This window comes from Lynx canadensis, chromosome B4 (genome assembly GCF_007474595.2).
Source record: "Lynx canadensis isolate LIC74 chromosome B4, mLynCan4.pri.v2, whole genome shotgun sequence".
In the NCBI taxonomy this organism is placed as follows: domain Eukaryota; kingdom Metazoa; phylum Chordata; class Mammalia; order Carnivora; family Felidae; genus Lynx; species Lynx canadensis.
Window position 1 is genome coordinate 59546400 of NC_044309.1, and position 14760 is coordinate 59561159.

A 14760-nucleotide genomic window follows, 5' to 3' on the forward strand; every position below is an offset into this window, starting at 1 on the left:
AGCTGGTTAATTGCATTAGGGACAAGAACACAGATCTAACTCCCTCCAATTCGAAAACATTCTACCACTTTCCATTTACCATTCTTTGGGTAAAACCTAATTTTTTAAAAATTTTGAATCTGGTATATTTAACACACAGTGTTATGTTTGTTTCAGGTGTACAATATAGTGATTTGACAATTGCATACATCATCCGGTGCTCATCAAGTGCATGCCTTAATCCCCATCACCAATTTCACCCATCCCCCCACCCCCTCCCCTCTGGTAGCCATCAGTTTGTTCTCTGTAGTTAAGAGTCTGTTTCTTGGACGGGGCGCCTGGGTGGCTCAGTTGGTTAAGTGTCCGACTTCGGCTCAGGTCATGATCTCACAGTTCGTGGCTTCAAGCCCTGCGTTAGGCTCTGTGCTGACAGCTCAGAGCCTGGAGCCTGTTTCAGATTCTGTGTCTCCCTCTCTCTCTGCCCCTCCCCCGTTCACACTCTGTCTCTGTCTCAAGAATAAATAAACATTAAAAAAATAAAAGAGTCTATTTCTTGGTTTGTCTCTCTCTCTCCCTTTGCTCATTTGTTTTGTTTCTTAAACTCCACATCTGAATGAAATCATATGATATTTGTCTTTCTCTGACTGACCTATTCTGTATTACAATTTTAAATACCTAACGAGAAGAGTACAAACTGTTGACTGGAGGGAGATTTCTATTTCCCAGACTCATCAGAATGATGGATTCTAACTTTCTTGGGTCATTATCTCCAAGATGCTACAGTGAAGCAAATGGCAATTTGTCCAGATCCACATTCCCTTTCATTCCTTCCTGGCACCATCATTGTATTCACAGGGAGTTCAAAGACGAACCTCAGAGCCCCAGCAGACAGGGGGAAAGGGCAGGGGTGGCTAATTTTCCAAAAGCAGCTTCAAACATGTTGCTAGTACTTTATTACATTCTTTCCCTAGTAATCATCTTACTGAAATGGTCTTTTTATATTTAGACAAGATGAAACCTTTCCTTAGTGTCGACTTTTTCTCTCCTCATCTGAAAGAATGTAGGAGAAATTAAAGAGGATATAAGATAAGTAACTAAAAGGCTTAAAGAATGGGAATGTTGCTTTACAGGAGACAAATGAGGTGAAAAAGAGACAGCTAGGTGGCAATTTAAATGCAGAAAAAATACAGTAAGAGGTACTGTAAGATTGTCTTATTGAAAAGCAACATGTTAATCTTTAAGGTAGCTTCAAACTCAGAGTTCTGTATTATTATATTGCCACTAATAATAATAATAAGCTATATACTTGAAAAATTCTGTAAGTATGTGATTAGCTTTGTAAGAAACTATCAGTGTATTTTTCAAATTGCCTGTGCAATTTTGCAACTCCATGAGCAATGTATGAGAGTTCCAATTTTGCCACATCATTGTCAGCACTTGGTATTGTCAACTTAAATTTTTTTAGCCATTTTAGTAATTATGTGCTTTTTGTATCCTATTTAAAAATTCTTTGCCTAATGCAAGGTCATAAAAGTGTTCCCTAAGTTTTCTCTAGAAGTTTTATAGCTTTAACTCTTATACTCAAGTGTAACCTTGATTTTTTTCCTCTGAAATTTAGTGCACAAGACCAAGGAATGGGCCCAGGAATCCTTTGGAGGAAATATGGAGAGCATTGGCAATAGTTGTTAAGGTGAGTAATATATAAACATATATGTATTTGCAATTTATAAATAAAACCAATAATCATTTCAACATTTCTTGACATTCTGTGTGTAATACAGATTTTCCTCGATTTATAATGGGGTTATGACCTGACAAACCCATTGTAACTTGAAAAGACTGTACATCAAAAGTGCATTTAATACACTTAACCTGCCTTATGTCATAGCTTAGCCTAGCCCACCTTAAACGTGATCGGAACACTTACATTAACCTACAGTTGGGCAAAATCATCTAATACAAAGCCCATTTCATAATAAAGTGTTGACTGTCTCATGTAATGTATTGCGTGTTGCACTGAAATGGTTGTACGGGTATGAGTGGTTGCATAAGTGAAGCAGTTGTTTACCCTCATGACTGGGACCTGCGGCTGCTGCTTTCTGAAATCATGAGACAGGGTCACACTGCATAGCCTGGGAAAAGATCCAGATTCTAAATTCAAACTATGGTTTCTTTTTTTTTTAAGTTTTATTTATTTATTTTGAGAGAGACAGAGATAGCGCACAAGCAGGGGAAGGGCAGAGAGAGAGGGAGAGAGGGGATCCCAAACAGGCTCCACACCAGCAGCACAGACCCCAATGCTGGGCTCAAACTCATAAATCATGTGATCACCACCTGAGCTGAAATCACGAGTCTGACGCTTAACCAACTGAGCCACCCAGGAGCCCCTCAAAGTATGGTTTCTACTGACTGCATATGGCTTTCAAACCATCATAAAGTTGAACCATCGTAAGTCAAACCATCGTAAGTTGGGGACCATCTGTACACACAACCATGAATTGTGGGCAAGGACGACTGTCAAGAAGTAGTAGACCCACTGACTTCTTTCTCATGCATTACCATTTATTTAAAGAGATGAGGCCAAAGAATTTGAATACTGATTCCAGGGGAATTCTACCAAACATTTAAGGAAGAGTTAACACCTGTTCTCTTGAAGCTGTTCCAAAAAATAGAAATGGAAGGAAAACTTCCAAACTCTTTCTATGAAGCCAGCATTACCTCGATTCCAAAACCAGACAGAAACCCCACTAAAAAGGAGAACTATAGACCAATTTCCCTGATGAACACGGATGCAAAAATCCTCAACAAGATATTAGCCAACTGGCTCCAACAATACATTAAAAAAATTATTCACCACGACCAAGTCAGATTTATACCTGGGAGGCAGGGCTGGTTCAATATCCGCAAAACAATTAATGTGATTCATCACATCAATAAAAGAAAGGACAAGAACCATATGATCCTCTCAACAGATACAGAGAAAGCATTTGACAAAATACAGCATCGTTTCTTGATAAAAACCCTCAAGAAAGTAGGGGTAGAACGATCAAACCTCAAGATCATAAAAGCCATATATGAACGACCCAACACTATTATCATTCTCAATGGGGAAAAACTGACAGCTTTCCCCCTAAGGTCAGGAACAAGACAGAGATGTCCACTCTCACCACTGTTATTCAACATAGTCTTGGAAGTCTTAGCCTCTGCAATCAGACAACACAAAGAAATAAAAGGCATCCAAATCAGCCAGGAGGAAGTCAAACTTTCACTCATCGCAGATGACATGATATTCTATATGGAAAGCCCAAAAGATTCCACCAAAAAACTGCTAGAATTGATTCATGACTTCAGCAAAGTGGCAGGATATAAAATCAATGCACAGAAATTGGTTGCATTCCTATACACTGACAATGAAGCAACAGAAAGAGAAATCAAGGAATCAATCCCATTTACAGTTGCACCAAAAACCATAAAATACCTAGGAATAAATCTAACCAAAGAGGTGAAAAATCTATACACTGAAAACTATAGAAGGCTTATGAAAGAAATTGAAGAAGGCATAAAAAAAATGGAAAAAGATTCCATGCTCCTGAATAGGAAGAACAAATATTGTTCAAATGTCAATACTACCCAAAGTGATCTACATATTCAATGCAATCCCTATCAAAATAACACCAGTATTCTTCACAGAGCTAAAACAATTAATCCTAAAATTTGTATGGAACCAGAAAAGACCCCGAATAGCCAAAGCACTCTTGAAAAAGAAAACCAAAGCAGGAGTCATCACAATCCCAGGCTTCAAGCTATACTGCAAAGCTGTAATCATCAAGACAGTATGGTACTGGCACAAGAACAGACACTCAGATCAATGGAAAAAAATAGAGAATGCAGAAATGGACCTACAAAATGTATGGGCAACTAATCTTTGACAAAGCAGGAAAGCATATCCAATGGAATAAAGACAGTCTCTTCAGCAAGTGGTGCTGGGGAAACAGGACAGCGACATGCAGAAGAATGAACCTGGACCACTTTCTTACACCATACACAAAAATAAACTCAAAATGGATGAAAGACCTCAATGTAAGACAGGAAGCCATCAAAATCCTCGAGGAGAAAGCAGGCAAAAACCTCTTTGATATTGGCCACAGGAACTTCTTACTCAACACATCTCCAGAGGCAAGGGAAACAAAGCAAAAATAAACTACTGGGACCTCATCAAAATAAAAAGCTTCTGCACAGCAAAGGAAACAATCAGCAAAACTAAAAGGCAACCAATGGAGTGGGAGAAGATATTTGCAAACAACATATCAGATAAAGGGTTAGTATCCAAAATCTATAAAGAACTTATCAAACTCAACATCCAAAAAACAAATAATCCAGTGAAGAAATGGGCAAAAGACATGAATAGACACTTCTCCAAAGAAGACATCCAGATGGCCAAAGGACACATGAAAAAATGCTCAACTTCACTCATCATCAGGGAAACACAAATCAAAACCACAATGAGATACCACCTCATACCTCTCAGAATGGCTCACATTAACAACTCAGGCAACAACAGATGTTGGGGAGGATGCAGAGAAAGAAGTTCTCTTTTGTATTGTTGGTGGGAATGCAAGCTGGTACAGCCATTCTGGAAAACAGTATAAAGATTCCTCAAAAAACTAAAAATAGAACTACCCTACGACCCAGCAATTGCACTACTAGGTATTTATCCAAGGGATACAGGTGTCCTGTTTTGAAGGGACACATGCACCCTAATGTTTATAGCAGCACTATGGACAATAGCCAAAGTATGGAAAGAGCCCAAATGTCCATTGATGGATGAATGGATAAAGAAGAAGCGGTATATATATATATACAATGGAGTATTACTTGGCAATCAAAAACAATGAAATCTTGCCATTTGAAACTACGCCAATGGAACTGGAGGGTATTATGCTAAGTGAAATGAGTCAGTCAGAGAAAGACAAATATCATATGACTTCATTCATATGAGGACTTTAAGAGACAAAACAGATGAACATAAGGGAAGGGAAGCAAAAATAATATAGAAACAGGGAGGGAGACAAAGCACAAGAGACTCATAAATATGGAGAACAAACTGAGGGTTACTGGAGGGGTTGTGGGAGGAGGGATGGGCTAAATACGTAAGGGGCACTAAGGAATCTACTCCTGAAATCATTGTTGCACTATATGCTAACTAATTTGAATGTAAATTAAAGAAAATAAAATTAAAAGAAAAGAATTTGAATAATGAAAATGGTTTAAAAACAGCACACATTTAATGGAGAAGCATAAGGTTAGACCAGTCATTCTCCTTTGGAAAGGAGTTATATTCCTCTATGGCTAAGGAGATTCTTCAGATTATACAGGTCCCCACATCCATATGCTGAGGTTCTGGTACAAACTCTTTCTTCACCCATTGAGAATAGATGCATACTGAGCCACTGTTACAAAAGAACATATTTGATCTCTCAGATAAGTTGCTATGGGGAAAAGTCGTGAACTATTATAAGAAGTGTCTAGTGACTCATGGATAGGTTTAAACTGGTCTTGAAGAAAGCATAGGGTTTGGATGGACAGAGAAGATGGAAATCATTTCAAGTATGATACTTGATAGAGGGACAGGAAATTAACCATGAGATGTTCACATTCCTGTGGGGCACAAGTTAAGGAAGGGAGATAAGTCTGAAAGGATAGATTATGGTGAAATTGTAGAATATGAACTCCATAAATTAGGCATTTTGTCTACCTTATTTACTTCTGTATGTCCAGCATCTGGAACAGTGCCTTGCATATTATAGGCCTTCGTGTATGTTGAATGAACGAGGCCTTGAATGTCAAATTTAACATTTAGGACATTATCTTCCAGCATCTAGACAGTGGAGAATAACTGGTGGTATTAATGGAGATATGCACCCAGAGTTCCAGCAGATCGAGATGAAGCTATAGGAAGCAAGGGTATAGGGGGAAGGCAAAAGTTAAGAACTCCTAAAAATGTTCAGACAGAGGGTGAGGAGAAAGAAAATCCAGGAAGATAAAGAAGCACTGTTAGATAATAAACAGAACAAACATAAAATATCACTTTATAATTTACAAACTCTCTCTTATGCATGATAACACGTAGGGCAGGCATTGTTTCTCCCATTTTACACAGGTAGAATAATAATATAAACATTAACAAAGTAGAGGTAAAAAAAAAAAAAAAGAGCCAAACCAATCGCAGAAACTAAAAGTAGTACTAAGAATAACTGGCTAGGGGCACCTGGGTGTCTCAGTCGGTTGAGCCTGGGCTCAGGTCATGATCTCACAGTTCGTGAGTTCGAGCTTCACTTCAGGCTCTGCTGACAGCTTGGGGTTGGGGCCTGCTTCAGATTTTGTATCTCCCTCTCTCTCTCTCTGTCCCTCCCCTGCACACACTTGGCCCTTTCTCTCAAAAATAAATAAACATTAAAAAAATTAAAAAAAAAAAAAAAGAGTAACAGGCTAGGGAATGCCTGCCTGGCTCAGTCAGTATAGCATGCAACTCTTGATCTCGGGGTTGTGAGTTCAAGCCCCATGTTGGGTATAAAGTTTACTTTTAAAAAAAATCAACTGGATTTAGTAAAAATTAAAAAACAAAGTACAGGTTAATCAGTCTGGATCTAATCGGGAAATAGAAAACACACTAATTTGAACAGAGGAGGTTATATATAAAGAGTTATTATTAAACTAGAATAGGAGAGTAACTACTTTAAAAGATGTAAAAAGAGGGGAGTCTGGGTGACTCAGTTGGTTGAGTGTCCAATTCTTGATTTGGCTCAGGTCGTGACCTCAGGGGCCTGGAATCAAGCCTTCTGTTGGGCTCCTCGCTGAGCATGGAGCCTGCTTGAGATTCTCCCTCTCTCTCTCTCCCTCCACCCTTCTCTCCCTCTTGTCTTCGCATGCTCTCTCTCTAAGAAAATAAAAAGTAATAAGTTAAAAACTAAGTTTAAAAAAAAAAAAGATGTAAAGAGAACTCAAAAGGATAAGTAGGCTGTTGGAGAGTGTCCAAGGAAGGGAAAACTTGGAGGAAGGCCCACTCCCCAAGCCTGGGTTGTAGACCTCATTAGAGAAGGTATGGTTACCCCCATGGAATAGCAGGGAAGTTTGCTGGGTTGCCTGAGCCAAAGCTGGTCCACAGCTACTAGGCTGTGGGCAACAACCCTCTAGGGCACAGATGAGCCAAGGCTGGTCGGATGGTGCACAGAGAGAGTCCAGCTGCCACTGCTGACAGGAGGTCTGGAACAATCCAGCATTGATGTCAAAGAGTCGTGAAGTGGTCAATTTGGCCTGGACCTCACTGCAAGATCACCAAGGGATGGTGTATGGCTGGTGCAGAGTGTCTCCAGATATTCCCCTCTACACAACATTGATGCACCTTTAAGCAGGAGTTTAACAAAGAAAATCATAGCGCACTGACACCAGAAGCCTCCTTCTTCCTGCAGCGTCTCTCCCTTACCCTCTACTGGCATTGTGCTCACCATAATAAAGAAATGCTATAAACAGCAATCCATTAGCACAGAATAGATATAGGAACTGAAAAGGAATAAATTGGTGGCTTTCACCATGGATTATTTGACATTTTCAAGAGTGCCTGTATACAACTGAGCTGTTCTGAGCTGGGCTGGGGTGCTTAGAGAGGATTGAGAGGGAGGGGGAGTGGAAGGAGTAGGGTAGGTAGCTGAAGGTTGACATAGCAACTCTAGAGCAAAGTGAGAGATTTTATGTCTCAGCATTTCCGTATAAAATCCCAGAAAACAGGAAAAGATTCTGGTAAACCGAGCCCAGGTCTCCTACCCAAACCTGGTCTTTCCCTGTGGCAAGAGGCACTGAGTATCATGATTGACCAAGCCTGAGTCAGTCGCTCACCCCTCTGGCCACAGAGCTGAGTCACTGTGATTGACAGCTGTATCAGATCATCATAAGGTGGGAGAGGGAAATTTTCCCAAAGGGAGAGTGTTATGACCAAAAGAGGGACAGAGATGCTGGTGTCTATTACAGGGATGAAAATGGGATAAAGCTGTCTCTGAAAAGGGCTTTTTGTTGTTGTTGTTGTTTTGTGTTTCTGTTTTGTTTTGTTTTTACTGTATTGTTACATTAATTCATTCTTTTAAGAGTCCCGTATTAATCTTAGGGCAGAGCTGGATGGAGGTCATGACAGGAAGCAGTGCAAAGTGAATGCTACATCAGAATGCGTCAGTAGTCTCCCTCTCTTACTCCTCTGACAGTCACCACAGAGCAGTCAATGTTTTGAGATAGTAGAATTTTTATTTCAATTCTCCACTAATTGATGTGAATGATATATAAAAACAAAGCGATTCTAAACCTTAAATATTTCTCTGAAGATAGATAAAATCTATTTCCCCCTTCCCAAGAAGTACGCATGGGTTGAACTCCAATGTTGCTGCTTTTGTTTTGCAATGGTCTGAAGTTCAGTACAGTGAAATCCAGTTACCCAACTGGAGTTAACTATACCAAGGCAATGGATACCAGCAAGAAAGGTGTGGAAAACAATGCCGGTACCCATTTGTTCCTCGGTTGGATCAGAAGAGTTTCAGTGATACCAAATCTTGTGCCGGTTGTGACATCTGTGTCCATGAATATGCTGACTGTGACTGGGCACCCTTCATATGAAGAGATCTGAGTTCTTCATGGCATGCCAGATGCAGTTGCTATTATTGGATAATCATCCAATTTCTCCATATGCCTTCCAAGGGAAAACGAGTCAATTTCAGGTAAGCATCTAAGTAGCTCTTACTTATCTGCTCAGCATTGTTTCTTTATAGATACTAAAAATAAATAGGGCAAAAATTTTCCAACTTGATCCCTTTAATAATTTATATGTAGGTGTCTGAGAGCACTAAGAAAATTAAACTATTTTTAAAGGCTGATAAATAACAATCTACTATGAGGAAACCAGTCTGAGAAGAAAAATAATTCAACATTCTAATTTAATAGAATACAGCATTTTTGACACATCTTAATTGTTAGTCATATTAACTAGTTGCTAGTTAACTATATATATATATATGTCATATATATTACATATAATATATAGTTATATATATAATTACTATATTGTATTATATATATATATATATATATATATATATATATGGTAATTTTAAAAACTTTTTTTGGTGAAATACTTAGCCAAGATTTTTTTTTTAATTTTTTTAAATATTTATTTATTTTTGAGAGAGACAGTGCAAGCAGGGGAGGCACAGAGAGAGAGGATGACACAGAATCCGAAGCAGGCTCCAGACTCTGAGCTGTCAGCACAGAGCGCAACAGGGGGATTGAACCTACGAACTGTGAGATCATGACCTGAGCCAAAGTCGGACGCTTCACTGATGAGCCACCCAGGCACCCCTTTAGCAAAGTATTTTAATGAGTTTAATGATTATTTTGTGATTTGTACTCAAAGTTTGTGTTTTTTCTTAAGGACTTTATAAGCCTAAGATGAAAGAATGTTTGTTTTTAGGGTTTAAAAAAACTGTGTTTATGATTAAACTTGACAAAGACCTCAATATAGACCTTTAACTCTTGGTACCAAGGCTCTGCCAGAGGGACAGAGCAAGCAAGTTTAAAACCTCTTCCTAGGGGCGCCTGGGTGGCGCAGTCGGTTAAGCGTCCGACTTCAGCCAGGTCACGATCTCGCGGTCCGTGAGTTCGAGCCCCGCGTCAGGCTCTGGGCTGATGGCTCGGAGCCTGGAGCCTGTTTCCGATTCTGTGTCTCCCTCTCTCTCTGCCCCTCCCCCGTTCATGCTCTGTCTCTCTCTGTCCCAAAAATAAAAAAAAAAATAAAAAAAAAAAAAACCTCTTCCTATTGGCAAGTTCAGACACTGTTTCACGTGTAATTGAACAGGTTACACTCATTCACAGCATCAAACTTCCAAGATGGCTGGAATTTGGTTCTCTACGAAAACCTTGCAAGGACTGCCTTTAGAAGATGACGGAAGAGATCATCAAATCGTGGTGCTGGTGTCTGGAGATCTTTGTTTCTAGTGAACACAAATAGCCCCCATCATCTTTACCCTTCATGTGCTGGCTAGGAATGAAGTAAGGGGAGAAAGCTTGTTTTCTTCTCCAAATGGGCAAGCGTCTTCATTCAAAAGTAGCAGGGCAGCTCTGTGTGGTGCTCACCTTATGGACTTAGTCAAAAGAACCAGGCAGGCTTTGGAGAAGTAAAATCTTAGATTAGAGAAAGAGTGAGGAACAGAAGACCATCACAAATGGGAAGAAGAAGGGGCGCCTGGGTGGCGCAGTCGGTTAAGCGTCCGACTTCAGCCAGGTCACGATCTCGCGGTCCGTGAGTTCGAGCCCCGCGTCAGGCTCTGGGCTGATGGCTCAGAGCCTGGAGCCTGTTTCCGATTCTGTGTCTCCCTCTCTCTCTGCCCCTCCCCCATTCATGCTCTGTCTCTCTCTGTCCCAAAAATAAATAAACGTTGAAAAAAAAAAAAAAAAAAAAAAAAAAAATTTAAAAAAAAACAAATGGGAAGAAGAAGAGACATTTCACTGGAATCTTAAAGCAAAGTTTATTGTGGAAATTTATGGAATTGGAAAACAACCTCCTGAAATAAATGAAATCTTGAGAACTTAACTTTTATTTTTCATGTCATTTTACTTTACACTCAGGGACCATGCATTAATTGAAAGCAGTCCTTTCTCTTTTTCTCTTTCAAAAGGCAGTGTCCTGTATACATGCATGCCTTATAAGCACAGAATATGTCTCAATATTATGGTAGCAGTAAGGGAGAGAAACTGGAAGTTGGGCAACCAATGTGAGGGGGTTAAAAAAGTACACTATGAGGAGCGCCTGGGTGGCTCAGTCAGTGAAGTGCCCGACTTCAGCTCGAGTCATGATTTCATGGTTCGTGAGTTCGGGCCCCAAATTGGAGTTGCTGCCGTCAGCAAAGAGCCCACTTCAGATCTTCTGTCTGCCTCTCTTTCTGTCCCTCCCTGACCCTCTCAAAAATAAACATTTTTTTTTAAAGTACACTGTGAATTTTATATTGTGCTCATGCCGTATCTATGAAAAATAGATTAAAAAAACAGTTCTACATTTCGATTATTTTTTATTTTCTTCAAATAATTTTCCAATGTGGAAATAACCATGTCATTTGCTATTCCACTTAATCTAAATTTTTGAAGCTTATCTCTGCAAAGTTGCTTTTAATTTCTAAAAGGATTTTTATGCAAAACTATGAAGATTATAGTTCAGGCCAGTAACACTAACTCCGACATAGCAACTCACAATTTGTAAAGTGCTTCCACGTATATTATTGCATCTTTTTTTCATTGTTTTTTTTCATTTATTTATTCATTCATTAGATAAGGATTTGGTGAGTGCCCACTATTTGCCAGATCCCTGAACTAGGAGTAGGAGATAATATGAATAAACTGCCACTAAGGAACTCAGTCTAATAGTCCAGAAGGGTATGCAAAAATGTAAAAAATGATAACTAAAAAATTAGAATATAGAGTAATGCGTGCAGTTACAGCACCATATATTAGATATAGAGGCTAAGTTAGTAGCTTAGTTCAATTTGAGGAAGGATTCTGGCAAAAACTTTTTGGATGAAGTAATGCCCATGATGGATTTTTAATGTTGAAGCAGCTAGCTAACTGGAAAAGGAGGAAAGACACTCTAGGTTCAAAGAAGGATTTGTTTCATGGTTACAAAAACCACTGGGATGATTTACAGGTATGGACCTGTTGAATCGGTACAAAAACCAACAGTTACAACAAACCTTGTGTGTTTAGGAAACCACATAAAATTTGGTATTGCTGGAACACAGCACAAGTTGGGGAGTGGCAGGAAATGAGGCTGGAGAGGTTAGCAGAACCTGGACCTTACAAGGTTTGTGGGCTCCATAACAGTTACCACGTTTGTAAGTCTTGGAGATGAAGGGAGGAAATGGAAGCCTTAAGAATGCATCACAAATGTAATCCATTCATTCGACTCTAAAAATAAATAACATGTTCCTATTCTTAAAAGATCTAGAATAATTTTTACACTTTTTTATACTTAATCTTTTGGTTTAGCAAGCCTGCTCATTTCAGTATTAAACTGGTGCTATCCCCCCTCAAAGGCTTTTGGGATCTGTGAGAGTCATTGCTTGAATTTCCACTCAGCATAGCCAAGATCTTCTAGACGTCAGCATCATGACTCAACTCTGAACTGAAACCCAACCACGGGCGCTTCTACTTAAAAAACCACACTGAGCGAAGCATCTGGTTGGCTAGAGCGGTTAAGCATCTGACTCTTGATTTCAGCTGAGGTCATGATCTCACAGTCCATGGGATTCTCTCTCTGCCCCTCCTCCCGCTCACATGCATGCACATATTCTCTGTCTCTGTCTCTGTCTCTGTCTCTCTCTCTCTCTCTCTCTCAAAATAAATAAATAAACATTTTAAAAAAGAGAGAGAGACAACACATTTAGTAACTTCAGTGACCACTAACCAGTACTGCCATCTAAAAGGAGATCCCCTGTTGGTCTAGATGCAAAAAATATGAGATAAAGAAATATAACATAGGGGCACCTGGGTGGCTCAGTCAGTTGGGTGTCCAACTTCAGCCCAGGTCATGATCTCACCGTTTAGAGTTTGAGCCTCACATGAGGCTCTGTGCTGACAGCTCAGAGCCTGGAGCCTGTTTCAGATTCTGTGTCTCCCTCTCTCTCTGCGCCCTCTCCCCACCCCCCACCCCCAAAAACAAACTTGAAAAAAAATTTTAATAAAAATTAAAAAGAAGAAATATAGCAACGTGAAGGGAAGGATGGAAAGAAGAGGATACAGAAAGCTAAAAGGAAGGGTGCAAGGGAGAAAAGACACAAGTAAGGTGAAGAGAAGGACACAGGGAAGAAAACAGGGAGGAGAAAGATAAGAAAGGTCCCAGGAAAGGGAAAAGGAAAGAAAGGAACAGGAAAGGCACAGTAAAGTAAAGGTCTTATCTGGGTGCCAGGAAACTGGCAAATTACCTTATATCAATTAATATTCAAAATATGTCTGCAAGGAAAATGTTATTTTACCTATTTTATTTTTAAAAACTGAGGCTCAGGGTGGGTGATGGGTAGTGAGGAGGGCACCTTTTGGGATGAGCACTGGGTGTTGTATGGAAACCAATTTGACAATAAATTTCATATATTGAAAAAAAACTGAGGCTCAGATCAGTTAAATAACTCAAAAGCATATAACTAGTCTAAGTGACAAACTGAACTTATAAACTTTCTAACTCCAAAACCCACAACTTTTCCACTAAAATCCCTACCTTCCAGTTTGAAGTCAGAACACCTGAAATGTGGATCAGGCTCTTACTCTGTGTCTTTGGGCATTTTAATTAGCCACTTTGAATGAGTTCTTCAACCACAAACTAAGGATTATAATAATTGCCATTCCTTCCCTCCTTGTTATCAGAGGTAGCAATGAGAGGATGTATGTGAGAATACTATGGATACTCTGAAGAACTACATAAAATTAAGGGATTGCTAATAAAGCAATAATCCATGCTGTGTTATTCTTTTAAATCTTCAGCGTTAGGACTCAAGGAGACTCAAGGGAGTTTTCCACCATTATAGCTGAAATTACTGTTAAAGCAGCTACTGAAAGTCTTGGTGTGTTCAAGAGCGTCTCTTTTTTGGTATACGCACTGGCAGACTATTTCACTTGGATCCTTCCTTAGTGACTATGAGCCCATTCACAAGCAAGATAAACAAGCACCTGTGGAAACCTCCAGTCTTGGCTGAAGATCCCAGGCATGCCTTTCCTTTATAAGGTCACTCTTTAGAATTCCACTGGTTAGCAGAGACTGTGGAATATGAGGTTTCTACATTACTGCCTGAGCTAATACAAGTTTTTCAATATCATGCTTCCTGTAAGTATCTTCCCCAAATCTTATATTTTAAGATAGAAGTCTGGATATTACTTTACAAATCTCAAAGAAGAAGACCGAGACAGTTAGGGGCTATCTCAATCACATCAGTGAAATGTCAACAAAACTAAGCAAGCCTTTCTGTTTCATTACCCACCTTTCTCTGCTTCACTAGATCCCTGAAGATGAGGCATCATCAATTCCTAGTTTATTTGCTCCCTTAAGACAGTTTGCTCCTAACCCTGATCCTGACCTTATTCTAAATACACTAAGGTACGTGGAGATACACACGTTGGTGTCACAAAATCTCTTAAAGGAAATAACCTTGACAACAAACCTAGAAGGTTATTCCTTCTATTAATAGCTACTTCACTCACAAATGTCGACTTCCTTCAGAGCAGAACTTCCACAGTGTCAATGTTATTAAAAAAAAAAAAAAAACTAGACTTTACAGAATAGGCAATAAAGGAGCACACCCTGATCCACAGAATAAAAGTACAAAAGCCTCCTGTTTTATCTGACCTTGTCTCAGAACCAATTAATCAAGCTTGGCATTCACAAGCCCTACTTGCCTTCTCCAAGTACCCTCATTTTTCTTGGGTCCTCTATCTCTCAGGAAGTAATGCAAAATAGAGCCACACTTTCAGAAGGACTATCTTCAATGACAACATTTCCCAGCAACTGGAGTGGCCCTGTTCCAGCCTACCTGGAAAGATCTGTACAGTCATCTTACAGTTTCTTGACTCTTTTAGCATCAGCAAGGGAGACATTGGCAGCCTCGCATTTTCCCCTTGAGTTCAGCCAGTTGCACCTGTCAAGTCAGCTAAAACAAAAGCATCTTCATGAGCATAAACATATGTCTGAGACTCCTACAGTTTGTCACC

General features: G+C 39.6%; 1 long non-coding RNA gene across 2 annotated transcripts in view; it reads left to right on the forward strand.

The window, feature by feature from the left end:
• The window catches only part of LOC116738199, a 57938-nt gene that overhangs the window by 39463 nt on the left and 3715 nt on the right, over positions 1-14760 (forward strand). Inside the window, exons 2-3 of one of the 2 annotated variants that reach the window (XR_004343871.1) lie at positions 1598-1669; positions 8138-8738. This is a non-coding gene — a long non-coding RNA (uncharacterized LOC116738199). The remainder of the gene's footprint in view (positions 1-1597; positions 1670-8137; positions 8739-14760) is intronic. The other variant, XR_004343872.1, reaches the window with a different exon arrangement.